This window comes from Lates calcarifer, linkage group LG11 (genome assembly GCF_001640805.2).
Source record: "Lates calcarifer isolate ASB-BC8 linkage group LG11, TLL_Latcal_v3, whole genome shotgun sequence".
NCBI lineage: Eukaryota > Metazoa > Chordata > Actinopteri > Centropomidae > Lates > Lates calcarifer.
This window is the reverse complement of record NC_066843.1, coordinates 20683807-20705852: the sequence shown is the minus strand read 5'-3', so window position 1 is coordinate 20705852 and position 22046 is coordinate 20683807. Positions and strand designations below refer to the sequence as shown.

Here is a 22046-nt window from a genome sequence, read left to right as displayed (position 1 = left end):
AAACAGGACACAGCAATGTCCCAGAACTCAAGAAGACAGAAAATGTTGTAATGATCACACAGATTATTGCACACACACGTTGTGAAACTTTGCCTCTATATCCTGAAACTGTCAGAGTTCTTCTTAAAGTGCCTCTATTATTATTTCCATTATTTTGTCAACACACATACAGCATGTGTTAGAAATGTGTATTGTACATTTTAAATCATGAACATGACTGGAGATGTCACCAGATTACTGAGGTAGGTTATGGGAGATGTTGAATTTATAGATATGAGAGTTTATTTTTTTTAAATCCAAACTACATATCAGCCAATATTCCTTTTTTTCATAAACATTGTTTAAAGAAATAAGTTACATTTTCTGTGCTAGCATTTCTTTCTATGCCAATATTGATGTCTACACTAACACATCTTTGATGAACTGAACTTGGCCAGTGCTGATGAGTATGTTATTGGGTCTAAAAAAGGAAAACAGAATATATTATATGTGCTTTTATATTTGGAGCAGATTACACTGAACAGTCTATCTTCAGTTCTACACATCCTTCCATCCTACCATTTCTAACACAATTACTGAGTTACTGAAGTGGACTGTGGTTGATCATCATGGTTAACAGGATGAGTGTGATCCTGTTACATGCCATTCATTACTGCCCCCTCCCTCTCTGCAGGTCACACAGTCTGACTGCGCCTCATGCTGTGGTACCTGTGGACTTCATCGGCTGCCAGGATGCCTTTCCCAGCGGCTACGATCCTCTGAGCGATATCACTGAGCTCCTTCTTCTGCTCAGCACTCAGGAAGGGATACGCATGAGTCATGTTGACTGTGATGGAGACAAGAGGAGAGAGAAAGAAATCAATAAGTCTGAGTAACAGACACAGAGGATGACAGTGTAGTCGTACAAAATCAAACCACAAGATGTCTCTATATTCTGCACAGTGTTTCCCAAAGTTTCCCTGGTGGTCTAAAAGTTTCCTCTGCTTCACCGGGGAAGCCTAGTGAGAAAAATTATAACTGCTCCATTTATTCATTCATACAGTATTTCTCTTCATTATTGGCCTGACAATAGTGTTTTTTAAGATTAGTAATCCAGAGGTTCCCAACATTTTAAGATTGTGTCTCCTTAACACACACACACACACAGGGAAGAGAGGGGGGGGGGAGAGGAGGAGAGAGGAGAGAGAGAGAGAGAGAGAGAGAGAGAGAGAGAGAGTAAAATGCCGTCATGTGCCATTGTACTGAGCTGCAACTGTAACTTGTGGTCTTCCATACATGACTCTTACTAGTGACGCAACAGTTTCACATCGTGGTTCTTGACATTTAATCTCACTGAACTATCAGAGTAATTCTTGCACCACTGATAAAACCCACTAAATCAATTAACCCTGAAACCTTCACAACCACTCCAGCCGTCAGAGTATAAGCGGATCTGATGATGAATATAAAACCGTTTCCTCCGGTGAAACTTGAAAACTGCGCCATACTTCGCGAGAACGAACTCTCACATTCAGATGAAAACTTTACTTCTGCCGACTTTACTGTCGAGAAGTCCAGCATTTTTTTTTTACTTATGGACTTTTAGACAGAGTTACTACCGAGACCAGGCCACTAGAATTACAGTGAACTGCTGTAACAGAATGTAACAGTTTCTCATGACGGCACTTCCGCGTCCATGTCAGCTCCATCTGAATGACTTTGACTCGTTCTGGGAGATCCCAACAACCAGCGGACCAGAAAAACAGGGTAACTGCCAAACTATTCCGCTATGTAATAATATCAATCACAACAGCAATGTTACAGAGTGCAATAATAAAGACGTGCTCAGGTAGACTAAAAACTCTATGTGAAATGCATATAATAATAATATAAAGCTGTCATCGTGTCAGGTAATGTTGAATTATTATTATTATAATTATTGAACACATTAATACTGGACGGAGAACATTAAACTCACCGGGTAGTTGTTCGACGCAGCGACAGAGAGCGACAGATAGATGCAGGAAGCTGCTGTTGTAACAGGAGAGAGAGATGGAGTCAGAGAGAAGGACGAACAGGGCAACGGCAGAGGGCGGGGCCACGGCGGCCGTCCTCCAATCAGAGCGCAGCTTTCATCAGCACTTCGTCCAGTAGGAGGATGTTGTGCTTGTGTCGTCGGGCTCGGACGGCTTTAACAGTGATGCTGAAGCAGAAGGAATTATGTAAACCCTTATCGTTGTCTTACAGGTATGCCCTCACTACTTTATGAGTCGAGCAAAATCCTACCAGACACCTTCTGAAGAGGTCTTCTGGTTGCATCACAAATGGACTATTGTAAAGATCCTCATCAGGTTTAATTTCTGATTTTTAATTGTGGATCCTCTTTGTCTGAAACTGACAAAGATTATTGTGAGTAAAGTGGTAAACTCAAGTCCAGGTCAAATCCTTGAAAACTCTGGGGTAAGGTTACAGAGATTATGATTAAAACCCTTCTATATAAATCATAGGTGTCTGTGTTCACAACTAGAAAAAATCTAAGTGTTTGCTCATGCTGAAAATAACAGATGGAATCTGGTTAACATGTCTCACATTGTGATTTCTTTGCATATAGTGCAGGAGTTGCAGTACAGATTAGAGGATTATAAGTGTGAAGAAGTGGAAGCACTGAAAGGAAATGAAGTGTCAGTGAAGAACTGAAAACATTTGAAATTTCAGTTTCAAGATTAAATCCTGCAGATAGTGAAGGCAGTTAAACTAAAAAATTGAAGCACTTCAAATAGTTGAAAACACAAAATAAACATGTAGTGTGCAAATCACACAGAGATGCCTAGATTACCAAAATGCTGAAAAAAAAGCATTGAGTTGAAATTCAAGATGATAAATGGCTGATAACCTGATAAAACTAAAACTAGTTTGTTCTTGGTCAAAAAGTCAGCACATATCAAACAACTGCCCCAGAACTTTGAATGAACTCACTTACACTTACACTTACTGACACCAGTTACAAGGAAAGTGCTGATCGCCTGTGAGGCAAAGCCGAGGGCTTAGTCAACCCTAAGCCGTGCAGCGCTGGGCGTACGTGCGGATCTTCACATGCAGGATGCGTGGGTGATACGTGACAAGAGCATCATCACCTTAAGGAAACCCCGGCTCTGCAGAGGCAGACGTCCAGAGCATCCTGCTCCCATCAAGCATGTGTCTTAGTTAGACACATTTTAGATTCATTTACTACAGTCGAAGTGATCATTTACCTCAAAGTAATGATTATAAATTGAGAAGGTAAACGTGACTGTCACATGACTATGGGATACAGGTAAACACATCACAGATAGCTTCTATCCCTGAGACATGAATGATGACATTATTCACCGGCTCAGTCTTTGCTACACTGATGGAGCATGTGTTGAGCTGCCTCAGAGTAATCTGACTAAATCACCTCACATTCATCATATGGTGAAGAATCAGTGGCTGAATGAGGAATCAGTTCAGTCTGTGACACTGTGTCACTCAGACGTGTTATGTAACATAACCTCAGTGCTGCTCTGCCACATCACTGCTGCTTTCTCCACTGAATCTGTAGAGAGCAGGTTTAGAGCTCACCACGTCGGCTGTGCTCTGACCTGGCTCCTGTTTAAACAGGTGGAGGTTTTATTATTTCCCTTCATTTCAGTGCAGAAAATCTAAATGCTGGTTCAGAGGCTTACCCGCCTAAAGAGGTACTGCAGAGAAGATAGATTTGTAGTCTCCAGACCCACGCTGACATAACCCTAATAACACGACTGTGACGTTACCAGGGCTATTTTCTCCTCTGCAGGCGGAGAGAAGGACTCACCATGACAACTAAAGTGATCCAGAACTGTAAAACTGGTGGATGTTGTGTTTTTGGCTGCAAAATAAGTAGACTAAAAATCAGGGCAAAAGGTCACATTTGACTTGACTTTTGAAATAGATGGACTTGGGATGGGATGGACTTGGATAATAATGAAAAAAGAAGTTTCTCAGCTGCCGTTCGGGGTGCTTTGGTGGCCTGTGTCCTCCCTGAATCTGGACTGAGGCCTGTTGGTGGGTCACTCTGAAAACTTTGCCTTTCGGGGGAAAGGTGCATAAAACACTGCACAAGAAATCCTGAGTATTTTTAGTCTGATGAGAAATGTGGCCAGGTCTTGGGTTTGAATAAGCTGCTTGGTGTAAACATCATAAAGCTCCAATGAGGAGCTGCAACAAGCTGATACAGAATGTGTCCACTTTATTAGGTACACCTGTACAGGAATCTGCAATCTGATACAACTCTGTATGTCTATGATGTTTATAATGTTCAGTGTTTATTGACGCTGTCACAGAGATGTTAACTGAGTGTGTGCGAGGTGGAGTAAGATGATTTTAACAACCTATGAGCTGGAGTTTGGTTGGCTGACAGTGGGATTACAGACTGTTCACAGGGCCACAGGTTTAATGATTCATTTGTGACTCTCTTGTCAGGTGTATCTGTACCTGTGCTAACACCAGTAGAAAAAGAGATACCGTGCATGTGATAATGAGGTATTCTTATATACCATATTTTTTCTTGTTTCCCACCTCTCAGTCCTGTCATTTAGTATATTTTCTTTATCTGCTGCATCATCCTCCCTCTACCCTGTCACACAGAACATGGGACCAGACGTCAGTGTGTGATAGTGCAGCATCCCTGTCTCATCACTCCCACCTCCTCCTCCAACCACAACCTTCATCTGCCACATGTCTGACTTGAAATGCAGTTCATCTGTAGTTTGACCGTGGGGCTCATCCATTGTGTCTTTTACTTTCATTGTCATGACGATACTTCTGGGCTTTTCCATGGTGATTGCAGTGATCCATGGGAGAACCTGCAGCCTCTGCTAACACACCTGTAAGGACAGATTGTGTACCTACGCAACGCTCTGCTTCTGACTGATACTTCTTTGTATGCAGGAAACATTTAAAACCGTTTTCCTCAATATCAGATGACATACGATGAGATCTGTGTTGATGCGTGCTGAGCTTTCACAAGTGCTTGAGGGGAGATACAGTCTCTATGTGTGATTCAGGCCCACATTGACAATTTGTTATTTTAAGAATGACATGTAGAGATGTGACACACTGTGTAGAGATTAATTACCCTGTTGTGTAATTAATCATTCTCCAGTGCCAGATTGCTCTCACTTGGTTTAGCTTAAACATCTGTGAAGTGCTCCCACAGCTCACTGAGGCTGGTGACAGAGTGTGCAGTTAAGATTTAACTGTAACACCTGACATGTATAGCAACAGAGTAGCTCCAGTGTAACCCAGTGTACTTATTCTCTGTTCAATCACTTTTAATATTATGTTTCAAAGTCAAGGTTACATGTGATGTGGAGGTGCCAGGGTGAGCCATTACAGGCCATCAGGACAGGTCCTCTAAGGGGCTCTGAACTCACAGGCTGAGTCACAGCTTCACCAGGCAGAGCTCTGCAGGTAAATGAGTTTGGGGGCTGAAGCAAAGTCTCTCTAAGAACCCAGCCTTGCACTCCTCTTTCCATTCTAACCAGAGACAATGATACAAGCGCCAGCACAAATTAGCTGAGCCAGTCAACCATGAAACCATTCAATCATTTTTTTCAGTGGTAAAACTGATGGGATAGCTGTGCTTAATCACACATTACTGCGCTCAGATCAGTTGGCTTTCATTGATCTTGCGGGGCAATAAAAGATGCATTTCTGAGGGTGAATCCAAGTATTTCTCTCACACCGAGCGCTGGAGGGAGCTGGAGGTGAAGTGCAGCTGAAATCTGAGTGATAAATCTGCAGTTATCTTGAGTACACCTCATGAGTACAGACCCATTCAAAGCTGTCGCTGAGTGTTCCGTCCAAAAAGTGAGACCAAATCCTAACACAGGCCAGCGGTGAAACAGCTATCTCCTCTGGTTGAAACTAACTGAACTTAACCCCAATGAGCTGACTGATAACAAATAAAAATACATATTGTTTTATATTTTGTCTTCATTTATCTTTTCTGTCTGTAACAATGTTTTTTTATAATTCATGCTGCTGCTTCTTAGTGATTACTCTGATATGTTACCTTGGCCAGTAAAATAAGGGTTTTAATAAATCTTTCCCTGGCTGTAGTGGAAACTTAGGATTCTCAAGTTGTGCAAGCAAGATATTGATCCAGGACTACAGTAAAATAAGAGCCCTACCAGACGACAGTGAGGTCTGGGCCTACAGCTCAACGATGCCAGCAATTTAATGTTTTATTGATAGTGGACAGAATGCCAAGACATCCCAGTATGGAGGTGTCTTTTGGCACTGCTGGCTGTAGGGGCAGTTCAATATTCAGAGAAGGACACAGAGCTGAAGCCACTGTGTTGTTGCTGTGAGTGCACTGGGATGACATACATCTAAAAACTGCAACTCCAGGACCACGATAAAACAAAAGACTCCACAGAAGGTGAGGAGTCACAGAGTGAGAGTTCTGCTGCTGTCTGCGCTCTAAGAATAATATCTGAAGTAAACACTGAGAGATTATCCGTGATTATCTTATGTCAGTCCATCACTGCCAGACTGACATAGACCTGTTTTATGTTGCACACATAATGATCTGCTGTGAATCAGTCTTCATAAATTTTCCCTAGGAGATCACAGGGATACTGATGGTCTGCTGAGCTCCAGTGCACCATTGGAGCTTTCTGCATGCCTATGTGGTGCTGCCTGTGGATATGTCTGTGGGCGGACATGAGCGGCCAGAAGTCAAAGCCACTGAACCCCCACTACATGTACACAACAGTCCCTCACAGAGAACTGTGGCCTCTGTTCTGATGTTACGCATCACTTCAGCACAGAGCAGGTGGGGGCATCATTTTACATACAGATTGTCCCCCAGGAACACATCCTGGGAGACAGAGTCCTGATATGTCCTCTGTATCTGGTCACCTTCTGGCAGAGAAATCCAAACAGGTCCAACCAAGAAGCTGCTGACTGCTTTCACAAGTAAAATACAAGTACCTTGTATTAGAGTGAATGTGCTTAGTTACATTCCACCGCTCTAAAATCTATAAGATGACTTGTAATCAGAATCCTGTAATACTTGCAGGATGTTTTACAACATTATAGTGCATGTAGCCTTACACTGTCAACATGAATTCTCTCATGAGAAAAAGATTTTAGAATGAAAAGAAATGTCTGTCTGAATGTGTCTTTAGGTTTGCTTTATGTGACTTCAAACAATTTGTTTCTTGTTTCAGTTTTGAAGGTTTTTGATGGCAGTGGAGCACAGAAGCAGATGTGGATCACTTCGCATGTATGAATCAAGCTCTAACAAACACTGAGACGCTCACTTGAAAATTTCTATGGTCATCAGTCCTCTGCTGAATTATTCAAAGGCAACAAGTGATGCAAAGTTTCTCTGTTAAATGAAAAATCTGAATATAAAACATTATTGGTTGTAAGTGTTTATTGTATTTTTTATTTTATTTATTTTTATTGTCATCACACAGTATTTAGAAGTTGTAAACCAGGACCTAGTGATTCTTCCTATTATGATTAAATGTAAAACAGAATAAACAAACCCTTTAAGACTTTCAGTGCACCACCTGAACTGTATATCCCTCTGTCAATTTGTTTGGACTAACTGAGCTGTGGGATTTAAGAAATCTATTACTATATAACAAATGCATAATGTATGTGTTTGTCTGGTTACTGTTCATATGAGAATGTGTCACACCATGTCAGAATGTGTTGGTCTGGTTATTATATAATGTGAAGTCTCCATCATTTACCATATTTCCTCAGCCTCTCTATTCTTTTCCCCTGTGGTGCCACCTGCTGGTTATCATTTAAACTGACATACGGGTCAGAATGCAGTACACTATTCAACCTCTGGATGGCACACTTGTTACAGGGCAGTAAAATTAAACTCCTCATTGAAGTGTGCCATCGAAAAGGCGAAAATGGGAAGAAACACTGAGATGCTTCATTCAAACAAAAAAAAAAAAAAAAATCTGTGTTTCTTTGACACTGTCACTGTCCTCAACTGATACTGAAACATACTAATTAACTATTTAAACAGCAGATGGGCCGAGTTTCAATCTACTGAATCCACGATTTTGAAATTAACAAATGGCAGGTCAGCAGTCAGCTTTTCTTTCAGTTAGACTCATATTACCTTCCATGGCCTCTATAATAGTTACACCTGAATGCATGCATTTGAGTGAGATCAGCTCTGAAATGGTCAAAATACATGATTCAACATATGTTTGGATTCAACTTTTGAAAAGTCATTGAACTCATATTTCATTTAATGCTCTTAGAGTTGAATAATTGTACAGTATCACATACTGGATATCATGGCCATTACAACCAAATGGCACTGTTACATTATATTTGATATATGTCTGTAATTTGAATGTGTCATGGTCCATTCAGCTGTCCTGAACCTCCACTATAAATGAAGGAAGGTGGTGTTAGTGTGCTCTGCTGGCAAGTGGCCAGTAGCAGCATAACATGACTACCCTGTCCAGTGACAGACCTTTCTCCACAGCCTGTGCTGTCATCAAAACAGTCAGTCAGAAGATGTAAAGATCAGTTTGAGGATTTCGGGGAAGGACTCCTGCCAATTTGACCAGACCTGCTTTTTGGCAGTGGATAAGCAAGGTATCACATCAACAACTAATCACACAAGTGTGTGACAGTTTCTTAATTTCTAAATGCCACAGTCAGAGCCAAAATACTAAACAAATCCTAAAAAAGCCATTAAAAACGTAAAATTGATTGGTTCCATAAAAATACATAAGAAATTTTGAATATTGGGTCATTTTGGTACCAGTGATCCACTAATGAAGGTCATATTTTTTATTAAAAGACACAATATTTGTTGTCATGCTTCGTGTTTATATAAAACCAGCACATTTGAAAGTTCTTCAGAGACAAAAATGGCTAAAACAAGGAACCTAACGCAGGAAACACACCTGAAGATACAGATTCTCAGTGAGGAAGGTTACAGCTGCTGCCTAGATAGCCAGGAAGTGCAGGTGCAGTCCTTCAGCTGTTGGATACACTCTGCAGAAATACAGACGAACCAACAGCTTGGAAGACAAACCAAGATCCAGTGTTCCACCCGCACTGTATGTGGCCAACTTTTAGATCATGGCTTAAGGTCCTAAAAGGCTGTCAAGAAAGCCCCTGATCAATGAGAGACAGAGGTTAGCCTGGCGTCTTTGGGCCCAAGCACAAGAACTGGAAAGCCACAAATTGATAGAAGATTGTGTGGTCAGATGAGTCCAGTTTCCAGCTTTATCCTCCTCCTGATAATGTGAGGGTACGCAGAAGACCAGGCCAAGCATTATCTCCAGCATGTACAGTACCTACTGTCAAGCATGGTGGAGGCAGTATCATGGTTTGGGGATGCATGAGTGCTGCTGGTGTTGGTCATCTCACTGTCTGTGATGGCACATTGGACTCTGCCAAGTATTGTGCCATTCTCAAAAACCCACATGCTCCCTTCTGCCACGTGCACCTGTTCTGACGAAGTCAAAACTGGATGTTTCAACAAGATAATGCCCCTCACCACACATCCAGGGCCAGGAGAACCTGGCTGCAGGAGCACTGTATCCAGGTCTTAGAGTGGCCAGCTCAATCCCCAGACATGAGCCCCATTGAAAATCTGTGGTGGATTATCAAAAGGTCTGTTTCAAAGTGTAAACCAAAGAATTTAGAAGAATTAAAAGCAGTAATTCAAGAAGAATGGGACAAGATTACCCCTCAACAGTGTGAAAGGCTCGTGGGGAACATGCCAGCCAGGATTAGAGCTCTACACATTCTCTGTTATTTGTTGACTTTGATACCAACAATGTTGAGAACTGACTTATTGAAACTGTCAAGAATTTAGTTTTGTTAGTTTTTCTTGTAAACAATAGACAAAAAAAATATAATTTGTATTTGTTTATGTCTGTCTAATGCAGCCACACCTTTTGAAACACAAAATGGATTTTCCCCCAAATATTTGATGATATTTGAGATTGTGTAAAATTTTAATGGTGTCCAAAAACTTTTTTCCACCACTGTATGTGAACAGAAACTATTTGACCATATAACTGCTGTGTCTACATATACCCATTAAGCAGCATAAGAGAGAGAGTTATTAGTGTTAGTCTCTGTGTGAGATGATCTGTCAGTTATTTTACAGCAGGTTCTGCTCTTGTGTTTTGAATGTGGTTGGATTAAGTATTTCTGCCCTCCAGTGATATGATTGGCGGATATGACTAACCTCTCACACATCTGCCCCCCTCATCTTGTTCAGAGGTTGATTTTACTGAACTCTGACCTGTGAAACTGCAAGACTCTAGTTAGTTTATATTTTTGTTTTCTTTTTTAATTGGACAGTAAAAAATAACAAGATGATGACCAAGGTATTATGAATATGTGTTGAACATAAAGTAAAGTCAAAGTGTTTCTGCTCATAAAGCAAAGATCAAGAAGAAGGGAGAGAAGGGAGAAAGGTGTTTATGTCTGACAGGGTCTGTCTGACTGAAATGGGAAATTTATTTTCTAATAAAAGACAACAGAGGGCATAGTTCTTAACACCAAGAGTGTAAAATCATGGACACTGTCAGGAATCATGGCGAATGTTTGTTAATGGTTAAAAAGCAGCTGTATTTTTCATGATGTTTTTATTTACTGAGGCAAACTGTCTGTTTGTCAAAACCTCTGTTTTAAAATCAGAGTGTATGTAAAGTATGGACCAGCAAAATGATTCAATCAACTGATCTATTAAGATCTATTTTGCTCTTTATTATTTGTTTTTTCTCCTGCTTTTTGTCACACCACACCTGCTGGATTTGGGGTCTGACAGCAACATCATGACTGAACTTCCTCACAGCATGCATGTCCACAGTGATTGGTTGACAGGCCGCCAGTCTGTCAGTCATATACTATCATATGTTTATTAATTAGGAATACTGTAAATTTACACTGTAAACATGTTGTTATGACAACTGCCATTTGCTCCTGAACAAATGAAATTGAATATCGTGGCCAGGTAGCTGCTGGTGAAGCATCTGGCCTCAGCACCTGGGCAACAAGACAGGGTCAGGACACAGTCAGGAAAGCTCTTATCCATGTCTGCTGGGTTAGGCCAGATAGGTCAACAATAACATTACAGCATTGTTACCATGATCATCATCAGAGTGACCATTATCACCACAACAGTCATTTTAGTGTGACTTCAGGCTGCACTGTCACAGGCCTGATCTGAATTCTCCCTAAGGAGGATGGTCTGCTCATTAGGGATTGGCACATATACTTAGGCCAGTATCCACACTCACAGACTTTCACACATGCTCCCATCTGAAAGAGCTCAGGGATGTGCTAAGTGTTTGAAGACTCTATGGAGGAGTTTTTGAGCATTTTATTCACACTTTCTGTAAGTCTGTAAGTGTGACCTTCACCCAGGGGATCCAGCCCTTCTCCCCTGTGCTGCCCACATTAGTCCAACAGAATATCCCAAACCCTTTAGCTCCAGCCACCAGGGACAGGTCTTCTTAAAGGTGGTTGGTCTAGATACCTTTGTTAAAGGTGTCATCCAAAACTTAAATGGAGTTCAATTCACAGGAGTTTTAAATGGCTAGTTGTTGAGCTCTGACCTCGTCCATGGAAACTACATCTCCTAGGAAGCTCAGTAGGGAGCTTGCAGAAACAGATATGGAAAGTAGAATTGGAAAAAAGGACAGTGAGGTTGCTCCTCATACGGCCCCTGACCTGCAGCACCACAACACACAAAAATCAAACTCTGCAGTCCTCATCGTTACATCCATTATCATCATTTGGAGTCTTTTCCCGATGAGATCTTTGCCCCCTGAAGAAGACTTGACATTTACATTTAGACAATGATTGATAACAAAATTGAAACACATCCTGGTACATATTGAAGGACTGCAAGTGATTTAAATCCGAATCCGAGATAATGATGTCACTTTTTCACATTCCTTTGCAGATTTTAGAGACAATGAATGATGAATTGTGGGTGAGTTTTTCCTGCCTCAAATGGATATGTGACATTTTTCAAAATTACGCTCAGCATGGGACAACATATAATGTGCCTCTCTCAGAGGCTGGGATTTTTAAAAACACCTGGGAAGATGAGATGGGGAGATCTTTTTAAATTGTCTTTCTGAGACTGACAAGCTCACTGCTGATTTCTAATTTATCTGGTGCCCGCCTTTGTTTCCGGTGATGACTTTGGTCTGAGCCCACTGAAGCGAGAAGGTAATAAGGACTATTTAACGGAAGAACATTCATTTTCATATCATTCAGAGACTCACTGGGAGACGGACAGATTGATAACTGCTTCTCACATTATATGGGGCACACTCAGACAGACAGGCAGATTGATAACTGCTGCACATCACTCTGAAAGCATGGCCGAAGAGAGAGGAAATGGAATGAGAAAGAAAGAGACGCAAGAGACAAAAAACAAGGAAGCTTTTCTTGCCCCTCAGGAGAATTTGAAATATATGTACATAAACTATAACAAACCATTGTGAGTGATACCTAAATAATGACACAGAACAGTGGAACCATTGGAGACATTATTTATTTGCTCTTACGAAGATCTCCTGGTGGTTTAGCAGCTGTTTGCTTATGCCTAGGGCTGACTGTAAAGGACGGAAATACAGAGGGAAAAAACAGTAATAGAAGAGATGTGGAGGATGTGGAGATAGAGAGTGAGTGAGAAAGACATAAGAAAAGGGGCAGAGAAACAAAAGAAATAAAAAAAAACAAAGAAACATAGCAGGTCATAAATAAATCAGAGCACAGATAAAGAGAGACAACAAGACTGAAAGACAGAGATAGGACAGACATGGATAGATGTAAAGGGAATTTCTAAAGCTAAATTAACAAGTGAAAGACAAAGACACAGAAACAGACAGTAATCGCTGTGTTGACTGACTGGACTCATTCAAATGAGTGAAGAAGCTGCATTTTTTTATGCTGGGTTAAAGTTGGTCTGAACCACACCTTCACAAAGTAAGACACTCTTGCCCATATGTCCAGCCACTCACTATAAATAGTAAAATCAGAAAAACTGATAATTTTGCAGTGGTCTCTTATTTTTTCCAGAGCTGTATGTAGACCTCTAGCATTACTCTGGGTCTGCCATGGGGTCTCCTCCCAGTTAGACATACCTGGAGTTCCTCCACAATAAGGCATCTAGGGGCTTCCATCAGATGTCCAAAACATTTCAAGTAACTCCTTTCACCATGACGGTGCAGTGCTGCTACTCCTTCTGCTACTGCTAGGTCTAGATGTCTGACCCAAAGCTTTTGACTCTACAGTGGAACTTCTGAATGAATGATAGTGAGCTAATTTTTTACCATGAGAATCTGGTACAATGCAACCATCACTGCCAGTGACCCATTTCCCACACAGTCCAACTGTCTTTGGTTCACTTCCAATTTTTTGAAAATATATATAATGTCAAGTTTGGATAGGTCTGTTTCAAAACACAACAACTGAGACCTCATGCATCACTATTTTAAAACCATCATTAAGTTTTGGTTTTAGTCACTTCCAATGAATCCTAGTTTGTTTCTGTATTCTCACTCAGCCTGGAGCCAGTCAAAGATCAGGTGTTTGGGATGGGGCTCTTGGTGTGGACCATCAATTTTGGCATCTCAACTAGACATGTCCCTGCTTGGGAACTCTAGAATCTACTAGATAAAGCTTCATAAGTACTTCAAACTCATCAAGAAGAGAACAGCAAATGATATGTCAACTTTGTCTAGATTGAGCAGGTACATTCAAACCCATGGTACTGATAACAGATGACTCTTCAAGATACAATCATGATACAATCTTCCAATGTACTATTATCATTGTCAGAAAACACAGAGAAAGAGCAGGGTGAGAGATAAAGACAGGAACCATAGAGATGGAACAGAGAAAGAGTGACTGTGACATGACTGTGAAAAGACAGAGAGAGACAAACACAAGGAAACAGGAGGGGACGATGACGTCAGTGTCTGTCAAATGCTTTCAGTGTCACTGATTGGAAAAGAAAGGATGATTGACAAGAGATAGGGAGAAAAATGACAAGAGGAAACAAAGTATTGGCAGAGGAGAACAGAGAAGGAGAAAGACATGTAAAACAGACTGCAATAACGTCCGACAATGGAGTGGAGTGACAAGTGATGTCAGCCAAAGTGAGTCAGGCATCTGATGCTCTGTCTTTTGCGGGCCAGAATGACTCACTTATTTGTTTTGTCATTTTAAAGCAATAAAACAATGTCAATCAACATTTTGCTGGAATTCAGGGGCACCCTGATTCAGAAACCCTGGTCTGATTCAGAGGAACAGCAGGACAAAATATTAGGTTTGGACCATTATGTGGCCCCAGATATCTTAACAGTTATTGGCAGGATTATATTTGAGATGCTGTGGATACCTTAGAGGATGGATTGTAATGTTTCAGGGACCCCCTGGCATTTTAATTAGCACTAAACACTAAGTACAGTATTTCATTAGTTTTGGATGTACCTGGTCATAAAAGTCCAAAGTGCTGCACAAGCTGAATTTTGAGGAAAAGTCAAGGAATCACCAAAGTCATGAAGTTAAATCCTCTAGGGATGAGAATGCTCTGCACTGATCAGCTAACTGACCTGCCATCCCCAGCATGGCAAAAAGATGGAATACACAATATTTGTCACTGAAACCTGAGGTGTTTAGTCAGGTTATAAGTAAGTAAGGTTATAGTCCTACTGCTCAAGTGTCTCTTTCATATGATAATATATATGCATATATTATCCATACCACTGTCCAGTCCAGTTATTCTTCAAGAACATATATATGTTTACACTTAATTTCTATATGAAATGTTGCATAATTGTTATTATTTATTATTTTGATTATATTATTCGGGGTTTGCTTGTTTGCTGTTTTGCTGGGTGTTTGATGAGGGACTGATATCAGGGTGATCTCTCTGGGTTCAGTGGTTAGACTACTCCAGGATATGGTTGAGGTGCAGGGCAGGTGTTAGCCTTTATCAAAAGAGAAGACATGTGACTTCAGGTAATTCCAAAGTTGTCTTATTTAAATTGTGTGTGTTCTTGGCTGATGTAACAGATATTAGCCACAAGTAAGTCACTGTTTGTTTAGAGAATTTCTGAGGTTGGGACTTGTGGAGAACTGCATGCACTCACTGAGCTGCCTCATGGCAAAACTAAATGGCAACTAAATCCCTCAGAATTGTTAAACTTGCTTGTTAAACTGCATAATATTGTTTTCGGTTTCTACATCTTTAAAATACATAAAGATGCAACTTGTGGGTGTATGTATTTGGGATTTGGACTAGTTTAAAGGAACCTTTGATGGAGCTGACAGCTGAGTAACAAAGGTAAAGTAACAAGCAATATATAGCATTCCTTTTGCAACTGAGTAATTGGTAAAGTTATGTAATTACTTCCTCAAAGAGTAATTGATTCTATTAGTATCTTGTCCAACACTGGATGAGAGTAATAGAAACTCCTACAGCCTGTGGTTATTCAGATGAGTCACCACAGCTCATTTAATAGTAATATTTAATTCAGATGCCTGAGTATAGCATGTGTAAATAAACATTTCTTTTTTTAATTGTTTAAACTCCTACAGCCCAATTGACCAATTGTGGTGCAGTCTGGCAAGACCACTGCTCAGACATAATCACATGGTTCGCAGCAGCTTGGGAAGTCTTGTTAATAAGTCAGGACATGGCTCGTTGGATGGAGAACGCCTTAGGTTGGAATGGTAGGGCACCAGACTGCTGCTGCACAAATAATTACCTTCCTATTAACTGGCTTTATCTTGTTGTTGTTGCCAGTGATGTGTGTGTGTGTGTGTGTGTGTGTGTTGGATGGTTGGGCAGGGGGTGGGTGGGTGTACTGGAGGCTGTATTTTTGTGTGTATGTGTCTATGTGAGTTTGTCAGCGTGATATTATTTAGATCTGTGTTTGTTCTTGCATTCAGTGTGTGTGTGTGTGTGTGTGTGTGTGTGTGTGTGTGTATGTCCAGAGGTTGTATATTTTTGCATGCCTGTATTTCACTTTCCTTTAATTCCAGACTACAGAGAACCCAGATAAGGAAGCCATTACCCCGACAGCGAGAATATAACTGGTGGTATTTTTATACCCAGAGAAAACAGATTTATTTTCGTGGCATTTCTGCTTCAGTGGAGGACTTGAGATGGGGTGGTTAGAGGGGAAACTCTTTCTCCTTCTCTTCATTGCCTCCTACCCTCTCCTTCATAAATGTTAATACTACTCTACACACACACACACACACACACACACACACACTAACAGATGGATTTTAGACATTTCCATGCAACAACATGAACAGAAACAAAACTGAAATGTTGTTGTTATTGGTGCTAAACTGTTGTGGAGGGAAATATGTAGTTATTTAGCTTCTCTTCCTTTTACAAATGAAAAGTTTAATTCACAAGCAATATAATGCACCAGTATTCAATTTAAAACACATATAACCTTACTTGTTCTAGTATAATCAGTGGATTATGTTGGCTAATGTTAGTGTTGACTCAGTTTGATGCTTGATGCAGGTCCTCGTGCAACTCTGACACTACATCATATCATTTACTATCATGCTGCATAAATCATAATTGTGATTTATGCAGCATTAGTATGTATCTGAGGTGACTGAATCATCAAGAATTGAATTGAATTGAACAACTGAAAATCATATTCACTGTCCAGCAGAAACTACAAACTCTTGCTTTAGGAGAATTGGAACTGTGTTCCAAAATAAAAACCTGTTCATTCCAATGCAGACTGCTCACTGGGCGCATTGCCAAAGAAGTTTTTCAGGTTTCCTCAGGCCGTTACATTTTTAGGCACATAGAGCAGGCAGTCCTGTTACTGAGCCAACTGAATGAAAAATGTGTTTATTTATAAAAACACTCAAAATACGTATTCATTGTCAAACAGCTATCTGTATGGAAAACACATTTTTTTGGGCCATGGAGAATCATGTCTGTTACAATCCCAACTGTGGCTACTACATCAGAATAGTAGTGTCAGCTACTGAACTTCTGCTCCTGGGATCTTGACGTTTACATTCACCTGACAAAGACGTCTTGTGGCTGTGAGGATAATGTTTGTTGACATGAGTCCATTGTCTGTTTGCCTCTTACCTTCTATCAACCGTCAACATTGGTTTCTTACAGCCAATATATACCTGTTCCTAATTGTGTGTCTGAGTGAGTCATTAAAACATTAAAATCCTTGCTCCAGTCAGGTTCCTCCATGGCTAAAATTAAAATAAACTCATCATTCAGTGTGATTTAAGGCATGTCAGCACGAATGGATTTCCCAAACTTTGGTAAATGTGTAATGATGGGGAGGTCCACTGTCCACCTTTTTTTCTTTCTCCTACCTTCTTCTTCCTTTCTTACATTGACTTGTTTCTCCTCCCATCTCACTTTTTCCTCCCCTCCACCTTTGTCCGTTCCTTCCCTACCTGTCTTCTTCCCTCTCCCCATTTCTCCTCCTCCTTTGCGATGTGTTTTGACATCTGAGTTATTCCAGTTCAGTGCTTCTCATCTGAGCTGAGATGTGAGGCATTTAAGGTTAGCAGCAAAGCAAAAACATCACATTTACTTCAAAAGCAGTCAAAGCAGCTCTTGATGTTGGTGACGCGCGTGGTTTGTTTGATCAGTGAGCAATCAGTTCAGTGTAGGTTGTTCATAGCAATCAATAATTCAACACGAATGAGGTCTGTGCTGCAAATAGTTCGAAGACGTGTTCATAACTCATTGGTAAATGTCGAAGTTGACTCAGAGTGATTTACAGCTGGGATCATGCCAAGAAAGTGGAAATCTGATGCTCAGCTGACTATATGACACATTTAGAGGGGGGAGTGAAATGCCTGTAGACAAAGCCCTGTTCAGACATACAGAATGATCAAGGACCTGTAACATTTCCACATCACTTTTAGTACAACTCAATATTGTCAAATTAACATACAATATTGTCAAATTAACATATAAACCTCAGCAGCACAAGGGTGAAGTATGCAGACAGAAAGACCACATCTGCTCAGCCTGGCCCACAGAATACTGATGAATTCAGTACATGTGAGGAGTGAATGCTGCTGCTTGCACAACATATAGGTTAAGTGTTGTGCTGAATATGAATTTATTCATTCATGCAGCTGGTACGAAATAAAAGTGAAAATAAAAGGAGGAGCATTTAGTCAGACTGTTCCTGTGACTGATGGATTCTTGGACCTGTTTTTCTCAGATCACTCATCTGACCTCAAGATTAACAAAAGTGTCCTGAAAGTTTAGTCAAAACTATGACTATGACAAAATATCATCAAAATTGAAGATGTGATCAGCTAAATCAATAACCTCTTATTTAAGACAACTTTTACACGTTTTAAATTGATACACACTGATTATGCGTTAATACCTGTACCTGTACTGATGAATTGTTGCTGGGAACTAGTTCTGTATATACACTGTTGCCCATAAAGCTTTTTTTCAGACACATTCCTCTTTTTATTCCTATTTATACACATCAGTAATCACCTTTGACCAGGTGCACTGATTACATACTGAGTCCCAGTTACCAAGATATACACTTTATCTATCAAGAATAAATCACATTGTCACAATCATTTCGTGAGAAGAGGTAAAAAAAAAACCCAAAATTTTATTCCAACTTTATGGGCAACAATGTATTAATGACAGAATATTAAAGTCTGTGTAATGCTAATTCAGAGATTTGTATCTAAACACATTATTTATGTCAGAAAATAGTTCCTGAAAATCTCTAAACTATGTATCACTGTACAGAGGAGTTAGACATTTCACAGTTTTCTGTCTCTGTGTGTGTCCTCTTGAAGGGATCAAACTGGTTAGAGTAAGGCTGTAACACACTTGTTATCACAAGGTTAATTTATTATTAGTGTGATATCAATATACTTTGTTTTCCTATATTAATAAACATCAGCAAAATGAACAGTTTAACTTGTCTCTTGAGTCCTTGAAACAGACAGACAGGCCATTTGATCAACAAACCTGTCATTTAAATCAATAAGAATTTGTCCTCAGGCCCTGAGCTTGACTCTGGCTCTGGTGGCTCAAACATGAACGTCTGTACAACTCCAAGGCTGCCACTATCTATTTTTCAGGTCTTGGTGCCAACAGGATGCTAACAGGGTGCTAGCAGCGTGCTAACTGTCCCCATTGTCTCAGAGCAGAGACGCTCCTTATTTTTTCATGATTTTGAAACCTAATTTCAATTTTTGCTGATTTTTCAACCATTCAAATTTGGCTGGGTGGTTAGCAGCACATTTTTCTGTGGTGTATTACTGCTTTACACAGACTTTAACATTTTATTGTGTCTGTTTTGTGTAATGTTTTACTTCATCAACTTGCACCCATGGACTACAGATGGAAATTAGCTATAAGATATACCTGACGCAATAAATGTGTGGTGCACTGACCCCTATAATAAATAAAATATGAGAGGAATCTCCACAGCAATATATGATTGTCTCTTTCTCCTTGTGTTTCATAGTTTATCAAAATGATTTTATTTTTGTGTCTAAGAGATGAAAACTGAGGTAATACATTTATTACAGTGATCTTAGATGGTGGTATAAGATGCACATGTAATCTGTTAATCAGACAGCATTTAATTCAGACGTGCTTTGTTGAAAGTGATACAGAAGTGTTACAGGTCTGACTCAATAAGACTGCTGTCATGACTTTTGCGTAAATATGACACATGCAGGGGAACATGTCTGAAGGAGGCTTTAGAGAGAGAGGTGAGATGTGATGAACTGTAAAATAGGGATAACGACACACTCTCAGACAGTCTTTGCTCGGAGCCATTCATGGTGCTGCACTCGATTGTAGTTGAGTGAAGAGTGAAAAAAGAGAGCTTGAGAGAGAAGGAGAACACACACACAGACTGTGTATGTATACTCTCTCTCTCTGTCTCTACATTTATATATATATGAACTCTAATACTACAAAACTACTGTAGAAACTAGAATACAGCTATATATTGTAGATCGACTGATAAATATGAGAGTCTGCACCTCCAAGTCTGACGCTGTGGTTCTCTGCTGGAAAATGGTGGACTTCTTCCTTTGGGTTGGGAGAGAGTTTCTGCCTCAAGTGAGGGAGTTGAAGTAACTCTGGGTCCTGATCACGAGGATTGGTACAGTCAGCAGTAATATAGAAATTGTAGGGGACTGAGGTTGTGGTGAAGAGGGAGCTGAGCCAGAAGACAAAGCTTTCGATATACCAGTCGACCTGCATTCCAACCCTCACCTGTGGACCTGTGCTTTGAGTGGTGACTGAAAGAATGAGGCCACAAATACAAGAGGCTGAAAAAAATAGTTTGCTCCATAAGGTGACCAGGCTCAACCTTATAGATAGGGTACAGAGCTCAGAGATGGAGGGAGTAGAGCTGATACTCCTCTGTATCAAAAGGTTTAGTCGGTGTGGGCATCTGATCAGGATGATTCCTGGACGCCTTCCTTTGGAGGTTTTCTGTGCACATCCAACTGGTAGGAGGCTCTGGGGCAGACCCAGAACATGCAGGACCCAGAACACAGAATTTCCTGGTTTTTCATCATTCCAGGCTTATTCACTTTCCTCTCCTATTTTGTTCTCCTCTTCCCTGCTGCCATTATTCAGCCAAGCATTTCATTTCTTTATTTCCTCAGTGAGTCTATCCCTGTGTTTTATTTGTGTGCGTGTGAGAGAGAAAGAGAAAATAGGAAAAAATGGGAGAAACCTCAGCACGAGCAACAGAGGAGAGATCCATCTTCCAGGATGGACAAACATGCAGTAGATGATGTGTGTACAGAATAGACCAACATGGTGAAATTATGGTGTGGACAATGATGATGATATGAAATTATAAACAGATTATAAATCTGGCAGAATGTCAAGCAACCTCCAGGTGCTCTTCACTCCTCTCCACCATGGAGACCAGAGACCCGGTTCATACCCAGGTTATTTTTTTTCGTTATCTGGCTTCAGTAAGTTGAGCAACTGTAATCACAATAAGCGGTCATACAACCATGGTTATTAACTTGATAAGTCAAACCAGGTTTTCCCTATCGAGCCATGAGCCCATTCACAAAAAAGGGGTGGTGTTTACAGCAATTGCACATATGAATAAGTCCACTGACAGCAGAGCTCCATATTCATACAACACATAATCTGGGCTAAAAGCAAGACAACTGCAGCTGCCAAATGCAGGAAGGACAGCTGGCAAAATGAATGTGTAAGTTAACAGGCTTACAATATCACTGCCACATCATGAGTAGATCTGACTATACTTACATTTGTGTATTCCATTACATTAACATGTTGCTCAGACTCTTATGGTGTATATGAACATTTTAGCCTTATTCTTTCAGCTGTACCCTCAGCATGTCAGGGTAAGACTGTCTTCCTGCCTTTCCACCTGTGTTTTCACCTTGTGCTCCGCTTCCTCGTGTGGTTTGTTTGTCTGTGATCTGTCTCTCTTCTGAGGCCCGTACTGCGAAGCAAGTTCAACATACCCAGGATATCTTATGGTGATCTGGCTTCACTAAACCTAACAACCACAGGCTGCCTAAGTGGTCTTATGATGCTGATTATCAACTCGTTAAGTCAACCCAGGATTTCCCGAGCGCGTTCATGTGAAAGAGGTGGAGTTGTAAGTTAAAAGCAGCGTTGTCAGAAACAGAATAAGGTACCTGATATGAGAAGTAACGCTGATAGCTGCATGTTGTTTCTGTTCTAGCGACATCCAAAAAATGACATTTAACAAGGTGAAATGAACAATATGATCACATGACTACAATAGAAACACTAGAGATAGTTTCCAATTATATTTATAAAGGTGGGAAACATTCAACAGTGTATGGATAAAACATCTTTGTTCAATCAAAATGAAGATATAACAGTAAGTATGTGATCATTTAGTGTGATAAACATTCTCTGTTAGAAGCTCTGTTGTGGACACAGTGGAAAGACTGGAACAAAATGACTCCACTGAGCAATAAAAAATATCTATTGT

General features: G+C 40.4%; 1 protein-coding gene across 1 annotated transcript in view; it reads right to left on the bottom strand.

The window, feature by feature from the left end:
* Positions 1-22046, bottom strand: part of LOC108898144 (fructose-bisphosphate aldolase A) — a 108367-nt gene that overhangs the window by 6047 nt on the left and 80274 nt on the right. The window lies entirely within an intron of this gene.